Genomic DNA, 10,563 nt, shown 5'->3' with positions numbered 1-10,563 from the left:
CCAAAATGTATGTATGACAGGGAGGAAGTACCTCAGCTTTGGAGCAAGCAAACTGGGGCTCATATTCCATTCTGTCAGCTAAGTGGCCCTATGTAGATTACTGAACTTCACTGAAACTCAGCTTCTTCATCTATAAAATGAAAACTGAAATGTCTATTTCAGGCATTGCTGAGAGGATTAGGTCAGATACACGGAGCCCTTCTAGCACAGATCCTGACACACTGTTGGAATTCAGAAGATGAATGTCTTTCTCCCCCACTTTTCCTTATGCCATTCCTTTTCCTTATTTCCATGGCATTTCTTAGGACCCCTGCCAAGCCTTCCATAATTACTTAGAGCTCACTAGGGAGAAGCTGAATTGAAATTAGACTGATTTCTGTAGTAGGCAAGGGTCTGGGTGAACTTCTGAGGCTGTGGTTGCTGGAGGACTTATTTTGAGAGGCAAAGGTGACCCAATCAGCAACTGAGAATAAAATATAGAGTGGGAAAAGGTCTCATTGGGTGCCTACAATGCAGTGATGAGTAACTAGATAGGAAGAAGGTTCAGGGACCTCATCAACAATATTCATTGCAAATCTTCTGTGTGCTAGGCACTGGGCAAACAAAAAAGAATCAAATATACTTATGAGGCAACAATTACAGCACTATGCAGCTATAACCTGGGACACATTGTGGAAGGTATAGAAAACTGTTCTAGCATTGGATATCCCGGATAACTAAATGATATCATAATTGGGTATTTCAGGTATCTGTTGCTGTGTAACAAACTACCCAAAACTTAGTGATGTAAAATGACAGTCCTCTTATGCTCATTGATTCTGTGGGTCAGAAATTCAGAAAAGGCACAGCAGGGATGGTACATCTCTGCCTCATGATGTCTGGGGCCTCAGCTGGGATGCTGGGGTGATTTAGCCAGCTGGGGTCGGAATCACGTGGAAGGTTCCTCATTAACATGGATTTGACACCTGGGCTGGACTCAGCTGGTACTGCACATCATTAGGTGGTCTCTCCATGTGACTTGAGCTTCTCACGACATGGGTTTCAAGAGGGAACAAACTGAGAGTCAGCATTCCAGAAGAACCAGGCAGAGCTGAGTGACTTTTTATGACCTCCATGGAAGGATAATAGGGAGTAACCTATTAAGAAAAAGACAAACTGTTTAAGGGGCTGGTTTTCCATATATGACTGATGAAGTGTTGGAATAAGGGTCTAGGGAGTGTGGCTAGGAGAGATCGAGAGTGACTTCATATGCCTTACTAAAGAATTTGTACTTTTTCTTGTAGATAATAGTCATTGGAGAATTTTGAATTTGAGAATATTTCATAAGTATTAGGATGGCAGCATGAAAGAAGGTTATTTGAAGGAGGTGGGACAGGATGAAGAAAAACCACTTAAGATATCACAGCAATAATTAAAGACAGAAAGGAGTGAAACCATCAGGCTTTGGCAGTGAGATTTGATACAAAGGGACAGCTTCAAGAACTAGTGGGAGGTAGAATAAATAGAGCATAGTGAATTAAAATGTGGTGCCAGGGAGTGGAAGGACCTAGAATGGTCTCCCAAGTTTCTGTTTCAGGTGCTAGGGTGAATAGTAATGTTATTTGAAGAAAATGAGAATATCAGAAATGGATTAGTTTTCTGGAAAAGATTAATTCCATTTTGGATGCTTTTAGTTGATGCACTTGATGGGCCACTCGGTAGAAAATGTCCAACAGACAGTTGGACTTATGAATCAGGAGTTCAAGAAAGACAGTCTGACAAAATAGAATTGAGAGTCATCTCAACTGATGGCAGTCGATAGCATGAGATTCAACTAAACTATCTAGGAAGAATAGGGAAGAAGAGGGAATAGATGGCTCCTCTAAGATCTCTAACATTTCCATAATGGACAAAATAGAAATGGTTTCAGAAAACACTGAGAAGTGTTTAGAACAGTGGGGCAAGAATGGGAAGAAATCCATGTCATAGAAGTCAAAAGAACAGGCAAAGTTAAGAAAGAGTACACAGTCAGCAGTGTTAATGCATCAGAGAGGGCAAGTACAATAAGGACTAATAAGCATCCTTTGCAGATAACAGGCTACATCCATAGCTAAGGGATTAATTCCTAGGGAAGGAAGTGGATAAAGTCATGGCAGGCACCCTAACTTGAGAGAGATTGTGCTAGGTACAAGTTCCCAGAATGGAGACTCAGGAACAGGGACCAAGAAAGACACCCAATGACATCAGTTAGCGGCAAAGATGAGGAGGGTCTCAAGCCAGGTGGGTGAAAGCCCATTTGTCAAATATATGCTCAAAGTTGGCGTTGGGTGAAGAGCAAAGGAGAATTGATGTTAAGGCTCAGAATTGCTTAAATAGCTTCTGTCCTGGAAACTGTAACAAAGCCAAACCTACAGATGAGAGTCAAATGACAAGCTTCATGGGAGCCATCTTTTTCACTTAAATTATTTCTTTGCATCTTGGATTAGTCAGTGCAGTTTGGAATGAAAGTACTATAAACCCAACTCAAAGTAGCTAAAGCAGAAAGGGAAAAATATTAGAAGAATATCAGTAGATCTCTCATAAAGAAAAGTTTGAACAACCAGATCATAGGCAGCACTGGTATGCAGTAGAGAGAGAGCATCAGGAAAACTGAAACTAAGGAGTCAGGGACTGCTGGCATTCTTTTTTGATTGCTTCTCTGAGGTGACTTCATTCTCTTTACATAGACCACTCCCTCACCAACAGCACTGAAGGTTTATATCTTGTAGTTGTCACCATTCAAGAGGGCCAGTTCTAAAAATATCTCAGGGACGACTCTGATTGGGTCTGGTGCCCACTTGTGGATGAATCAAGAGTGACTAAGAATCACATTTCTGGGATGGACAAAGTGGGGAGGAGCTGGGTTGACAAACCAATTGATGCCCAGTCTGCTTCTTCAGCTTCAAAGGTGATTTATTCTTCTCGGAAGGCCTGGCCTTCCCTCTGCCCTAGAGACTTATTGTTAGGGTGACCAGATGTCCTAGTTAGTCTGGACAGTCCTTTTTACACCTGTTGTCTTGATGCAATTATTAATAGCACCCTTTTCACTTTCAAAAATGTCCCAATTTGGAAAATAGATTATATGATCATCCTATATATTGGTGTTGTGACTCTGAACTGGCCAAAGTACTGGAGGAAACGGGCTTTATGGGGTGGTTAAAATTACAGATTGCAACCTCCTTTTGGATAGGTTTTTCCTTATAGGGCACCTCAGTACCTATCACATAACTGGCATTCAGTAAATGTTGAATCAAGGATCAAATGCTATAAAAAGCTTTTCTCTCCCAAAGTATTTATAAAGTCACATTTGACACATTTTCTCATTTGTGGGTAATACTATGTATAATAGAGCATATTAGACTAATAGTATCATAGACTCTCAGGACTAAAAGAAAATTTAAGGAGTCTTTAGTCCAACCCTCCACCAATATGATGATCAACTCTGGTACAGCACGTGTATCAGTCTTATTTTGTGAAGGCTGGATGCCCAGGAACTGGCAAGTAGTAGGCATTCAATAAACATTTGATTCTCTGTTTCCAAAGTTTGCTTTCTTCAACCACACTTCCATCATAAGTACATCTGACAGTGTTTGAGCACTGCCGATATAGGGAGACTCCTCGTGCTTGATGAAACAGCACTCCAAGTCTCTGAGTAGCTTCTACATGGAAAGTTCTTTCTTTCAGTGAGCCGAAATCTGACTACCTGTAGTTTTTGTCTGTGCCCCTGATTCTCTGCTCCTGAGGCCAACTCTTCCTCCACAACACGATCCTTAGTCTCCCTTCTCTAGGTTAAAGGACCACAGTTCTCTTCGCATATCTGATAGGTTTTCCAGATACTTTAACATCCTGATTGCTCCCTTCCAGATACAGTTTATCTAAAAGCCCATAAGGCAGAGTTCAAGGATGCATTTTGACTATGATTAAAAAAAAAACAGCAGGTAATAATCTCACTTCCCTCCTTCAAGAAAATAATGTTTCTATTAATATCAGGCTAAGATTGTTCAGAATTTTTGGCCATGTCACACTACTGACTCACATGTGGTTTCTCATTAATTATTTTTAATTAGGTGCAGCCTTCGTATTTGAAGTCTGAATGGAAAAAAGAAGTTTTTTTATACTTTCCTGCTAAGTCAAGTCTCTTCTACAGTTTTTAATGTCATCGGTTTAATGAATTGTGTTACAGCCTTGTATTTATCCCTGTTAAAGGTCACAGTGTTAGAAGTAACATGCCTACAAAGGTTTTTTTTTTTTTAAGATTTTATTTATTTATTTGGGAGACAGAGAATGAGAGATGGAGAGCATGAGAGGGAAGAGGGTCAGAGGGAGAAGCAGACTCCCTGCTGAGCAGGGAGCCGGATGTGGGACTTGATCCCCGGACTCCAGGATCATGACCTGAGCCGAAGGCAGTGGCTTAACCAACTGAGCCACCCAGGCGCCCTGCCTACGAAGGTTTTCAAATATATCTGGATGATAACTTTGATACCCAGGATGTTCTTTGACTCTTCCATCTTGCTCTGGTCCTCATCTAATGGATGGACCACCCTTGAAAGTGGCAGTCACTAGAATTGAGCCTGGGCCCCTTAAAAAACAGTGTTACCGATCTAGTAGCCTGGTAGGCAACCAAGAAGTTACAAGAATGCACATCGCCCCCCAAAAGAAAGAATTCTGAGGAAACAGAGGCGCCCTGAGTGTAAGACCTATTCTGCTAAGGTCTTTCCAGGTTGCTAGCAGGTTTAGACAGACAGGAGAAACAGCTGTCCAGGATGTTCGGGGTTGGTTGGTTGTTTTTCTTATTCACCTTTATTTTTAATTTTTTTCCAGTTTTGTTGAGAAATCATTGACATACATCACTGCATACGTTTAAGGCATACAGCATGATGGTTTGATTTACACGTATTTTGAAATGATTGCCACAATAGGTCCGGCTATCTTGTCATAGGAAAGGAAAAGAAAGAAAAAAGAGAAAAGGAAAAAAATGTTCTCCTTGTGATGAGAACTCATAGGATTTATTCTTTTGACACTTTTCCTATCATAGAGCAGCGTTAGCCACAATCATCATGTTGTACATGACATCCCAGTACTTATTTTTCTTCTACGTGGAAGTTTGTGCCTTTTGACTACATTCCTCCAATCTCCCCTCTTCCTACCCCTCCGCCTCTGGGAACCACAAGTCTGATCTCTTTTTCTATGAGTTTTGTTTTTCCTTTAGATTCCATATGTAAGTGAGATCATAGGGTATTTAAATTTGTCTTTCTCTGATTTATTTCACTTAGCATAATATCTTCAAGGTCCATCCATGTTGTCACAAATGGTAGGATTTCCTTGTTTTTTATGGCTGAACTATATTTCATTGTGTAGATATACCACACTTCTTTATCCATTCATTGTTTGATGGATGCTTAGGTTGTTTCCATGTCTTGCCTATTGTAAATAACGCTGTTTTGAATATGGGGGTGCAGATATCTCTTTAAGTTAGTGTTTTTGTTTCCTCTGGATATATTCTCAGAAGTGGAATCCTGGATCATATGGTGGTTCTATTTTTAATTTTTTGAGGAATCTCCATACTGTTTTCCATAGCGGCTGCACCAATTTACATTCCCACTGACAGTGCATCAGGGTTCCCTTTTCTCCACATCCTTACCAACATTTGTTACCTATTTTTTTTATGCTGTCCATTCTACTATGCACAAGAGGTTACATCTTTGTGGTTTTAATTTGCATCTCTCTAATGGCTCGTGATACTGAGCAACCTTTTATTTATGTGTTGGCCTGTTGTATACCTTCTTAGGAGAAATGTCTATTCAAGTCCTTTACCCATTTTTTAATGGCCCCTCCTCTTTCTCTGTCACAGATTCCCAGTGGTTGCGCCCCACAGATCCCCCGGCAATCCCCATGGTATTATATCAGAGTAGGGGCTCCTACAAAATGATCCACGATACTGGAGGAAGCTGGTGGTCCCCCTAGGTTCTCCTTTTCCAACCGGAGGAACAGGAGGCCCAGGGGCGACCTCTGCACATGGAGCTGTGCTGGCCTGGGCAATTTAACCAACACATAGCCGTTTCTCCTACCCTTCTTATATAGTCTGTCTTGTTCTCTGTGGTGTAGGAGGTGCTTCAGCCTCACCCTTTTTTCTAGGATTTTCTCTGTTGGTGGTGTCTTATTTTGAATAGTTGTTAGCTGTTCTTCTTGGGGCAGGGGTCAGGGGAGAAGTCAGGAAAAACCTTATGTCACCATCTTGCTGACACCACTCTCCTGGTCCAGGATGTTCTACTGGGAATTTCTCCCTTGGGTGGGACTTTAGACTAGATTATCTCTAAAGGTATTTCCAACTCATAAATTCCATGGACAGTACACATTTACTATTAATAGCCAGCGCTGGATTTTTTTCTCATGCCATAGCTGAAGGACATTACATTTTCATTCACTAAAGATAGAACAATAAAAAAAAATGGACTAGTTATAATAAAATTATCCATACCATAGTATTTGAGGGATATATTTCTGGAAAATTTAAACCACTCTATGTAGTTTACTCACTCATTTAAAGTGAGAATTGAGGGATACCTGGGTGGCTCAGTCGTTAAGCGTCTGCCTTCGGCTCAGGTCATGATTCCGGGGTCCTGGGATCGAGCCCCGCATCGGGCTCCCTGCTCAGTGGGGAGCCTGCTTCTCCCTCTCCCACTCCCCCTGCTTGTGTTCCCTCTCTTGTTGTGTCTCTCTCTGTCAAATAAATAAATAAAATCTTTAAAAAAATAAGTAACATTCACTTATAAAAAAATAAAGTGAGGACTGAATTTTATCTGAATAAGAAAATGAAGGCTGAGTGTGGCTGAATACACATTAACAAATTGCTATCATTGGTATGTACACAATGAGTTTACAGGTGTTCATTTTTGGTGAAGTGCATGAACTATCATGCTTCTCATGACATTTATTCATCTATCTCTATGCTCAACTATCAGTTCATCTATCAATTCACGTAATGTAATGTAATTTACATTACATCCACAGTGTAAATTATGACAATGTTATATATTGAATTGAATAATGTAACCTTCTCAAATAGCTGATAATTGTACAACTAGCTTAGATAATTGCAGCCCCAAACAAAGATCAGCATCCTGGAGTCTAAGAAACTGCTTTGAGGCTAGAATAAAAAAGGAAAGTTGAGTATCAAAGCCCCACTAAAGAAAGTGCCAAATTCTAGCCTGTTTCTTATTATGTGCTCTAATAAGAACTTAGAACTTTTCCAGATGAGATTACATTTGATTAAATGTAACTTTTAAGTCCCCTAGTAGGTTATTAGGGTGGTCCAGCTGTCTTTGAGACACATTAATGGATTCCTATGTTATCACTTAGAGAAAGGCATTCAAGAAATTTCAGACAGGTGATAAATGAAGCAAAAGTAATATTTGAATTGAGAGAAAACATAAATGGCTCTTTCTAACTCTCATCACTGGGAGCAATATAGCAAAAGCATTTAGGTTTATTTTTTTAATTTTTTTAAAACTTAAATACAGGCCTTTCCTCTCCAGAGAATGCTAGTGAGTTAAACTTGAAAGATGATGGATCTTTTTTTTTTTTTAATTTTGGGTTAAATAATCCTCCGTGGTGTAATTTTTTTGTTCTAATTGTTGGACTCCATCATATACAAACAATTTGAAGCATCTCTAATCCACCTTTGAATTCTATTTGTGCTCTTTTCTATCTTCCGCAATGTGGTCTTACTAGTTCATTCCTTTTGACATTGAGGAATGGAGTTGGTCTGTTGGAGCCACTTCTATTCTTACAGGAACCTCTAGTGACTTTCAGAGTGCTCTCCATTGTGATGTGTGATAGAGAAGAATCTTAGTAGAATTCTTCTACTTCCCTGTGGAAAAGTTTCACCTATGTTGTGATGATGACCATGGATTTATTAACATTTTATTTTTCTTAGGGAATAGTTTCTTTTCATGGTCGGCCGTGAAAATTCAAGGATTCGTTCTAGAAGAATTCGGAGTTTCTTCTCTGTTAACTTTTTGCTCACTGAGGCCACAAGTACTTACCAGCTGAAACTCTAAGAAGAGGAATTTCTTTTCCTTAGTAACAGCCAAAAGAATTTCATAGTAGGGTAGCAGGTGCAAACAACTTTCTCCTTGATGATAATCTGTATTCTAATTGTACTTATGAGGTTTGTAAGTTCTGGCTGGAATGAAATGTTAATGAATATAATGCATTTAATACATCAGGAGCCATGCAAACCAGCAGCCGCAAGTGACAGTGATTTTTTTTAAAAGATTTTTATTTATTTATTTATTTGACAGAGAGAGAGAGCAGGAACACAAGCAGGGGGAGTGGGAGAGGGAGAAGCAGGCCTCCCGCTGAGCAGGGAGCCTGATGTGGGACTCGATCCCAGGACCCTGGGATCATGACCTGAGCCGAAGGCAGATGCTTAACGACTGAGCCACCCAGGCGCCTGGCAGTGATTTCTTTCTGTGTCTTAACACCCAATAGTATATCAGTACAGCATAATTACTTTAACAGTGTGGTGCTCAGCCATGTACTGGCATCTCAAACTCTAGGCTCTGGTTCTGTCTCCAGGGCTCATTGCTAGCACTTCCTCTCATATCCCATGCTAACAGAATAAAGGTGCTTAGCGGTGTTTCCTCTGAGCTTGCGTGTAGTATTTTGTGAATTGATTTTCATCCACATGCACATTAGGGCTAATCCGCACATATGGGAGAATGTCAAATTCCACTAGAGAGTATACCTAACTCAAGTATAAGGAATGGGGATTGATGTGTTTATAGTCTTTGCTCTGGAAAATCAAGGGGACATTAGTAGACAGCACGGATGATTTCACCTTGGAAGTGTCTTCTGTTCAGAGCATGGCTAATTGGGAAGGAAGAGGCTAGTGGAGTTCAGCCCTATGTAGTTTCTTAAAGGAAGTCTTCTCTCTTGAATAGAACGTACTAGCTTGTGGATATAAGCTTCCAAAGGGTATGAACCATGAATGTTTAACTTACTTTAAAGAGTGAGACTTCTATACCTGGTTTAGAATCAGCAAACTTGCAAAAAGCAGACAACCTTGGTCTTCTTACAGACCAACTCTTCTTTAGCTAGAATTTCTGTAGTCTTTGAATGACACATTACTCTTCTGCAGATGGGAATTTGCCCTTGCATAGCCAACTTTAACCCCCACAGCCCATCTATAACATCTATCTGCTCTTCTGAGATCAGGCTACTTATGACTTCCATATGTTGTCCCAAATCTGCCCCCTCTAGCCTAACTTCTAATGTAGTTCCTTCCCTTCGTCCCCAGCCCCTCCTCCTCTCCCATGTGGCTATTGTCCAGCCTCAAGGGTTTAGATTCCCACGGGATTTGTTTGCACTCGCAGTGTGACAAGTACAGCATTAGATTCCCGCGGGATTTGTTTGCACTTGCAGTGTGACAAGTACACCATTAGATTCCCGCGGGATTTGTTTGCACTCGCAGTGTGACAAGTACACCACCACAGCAGGACTCCACCAGTTTCTGATCTTGCACTCTCATCAGCAAATATTTTTAAGCACTCATCCTGTATACATGCAGAGCTATTTATAAATTATGTAAACACACTACCATAGTAGTACATTTTTATACGTCTAGAATATATGTAAATTAAAATGATTAAGTTAAGAATAAACATAATTAGAAAATCTGTTGTTTTCCTCTGTATCCCAACAGATCATCTTGCACATTTCCTGGAGGGTTTGTACCTCACTTCAGAGATGACTGCATTACAGTAGTGCTATTTGTGGTCCTCAAACTAGACTGGGTACATTATGAAGGTGCAGTGGGTGGTTAATTCAGTTTTGTATCCATGGAAGTTAGTATAGCATCTTGGATATAAAAATGACATTAATGATGCTTATTTTGAATGCGTAAAAGAATTTCCACCTCTGTATCTTTTCTCTCATTAGTGCTCTTTTCAAAAATGTTTTCCTTCCCTTCCTTTTCACTTGACCAGTCTACCTGTCACTCAAGGCCAAATCCCTTATCCCCCACAAAGCCTTTCTTGTCACTCTATATCTCATGATTATCTTTCCTCTCACCTATAGAAATTATTGACTTTGTTGCTGACTTGACATATCCCATTCCTTGTCTGATGACATATCTCAGGTGACATATTTTCATGCACGTATGTTCCCAGATAGGTTCCAAGCTCTTTACTTCTTTGTCTCTAACACAACACCTTACTTTTGCTCTATTTACATAAAAGTCATTCTATAAATATTCATTGAGCAGATAACAAAGTTATCAATTCACACAACTACGCTTTCGACTCAAAATTATCTTAAGTGTGTTTGGCATTTTATTTTCTCTAGACATTTTTTTTTATTTTTTTAAAGATTTTTTATTTATTTATTTGAGAGAGAGAGAATGAGAGAGAGCACGAGAGGGAAGAGGGTCAGAGGGAGAAGCAGACTCCCTGCTGAGCAGGGAGCCCGATGTGGGACTCGATCCCAGGACTCCAGGATCATGACCTGAGCCGAAGGCAGTCGCTTAACCAACTGAGCCACCCA

The 10,563-nt window shown here is 40.2% G+C and overlaps 1 long non-coding RNA gene across 1 annotated transcript; it reads right to left on the bottom strand.

Annotated features, from left to right (window-relative positions):
• Positions 1–787: 787 nt before the first annotated feature.
• On the bottom strand, positions 788–7,796 carry LOC141374168 (uncharacterized). Its single transcript, XR_012380820.1, has 2 exons — positions 7,541–7,796; positions 788–1,136 (listed from the first exon to the last, which is right to left on the bottom strand). It is a non-coding gene; the product is annotated as an uncharacterized lncRNA (long non-coding RNA).
• Positions 7,797–10,563: the final 2,767 nt, after the last annotated feature.

Source organism: Callorhinus ursinus, unplaced genomic scaffold (assembly GCF_003265705.2).
Source record: "Callorhinus ursinus isolate GAN/ISIS: 27379988/994484 unplaced genomic scaffold, GSC_fseal_2.0 scaffold14, whole genome shotgun sequence".
Taxonomy (NCBI): Eukaryota; Metazoa; Chordata; class Mammalia; order Carnivora; family Otariidae; genus Callorhinus; species Callorhinus ursinus.
This window is presented reverse-complemented; position numbering and strand designations above follow the sequence as displayed.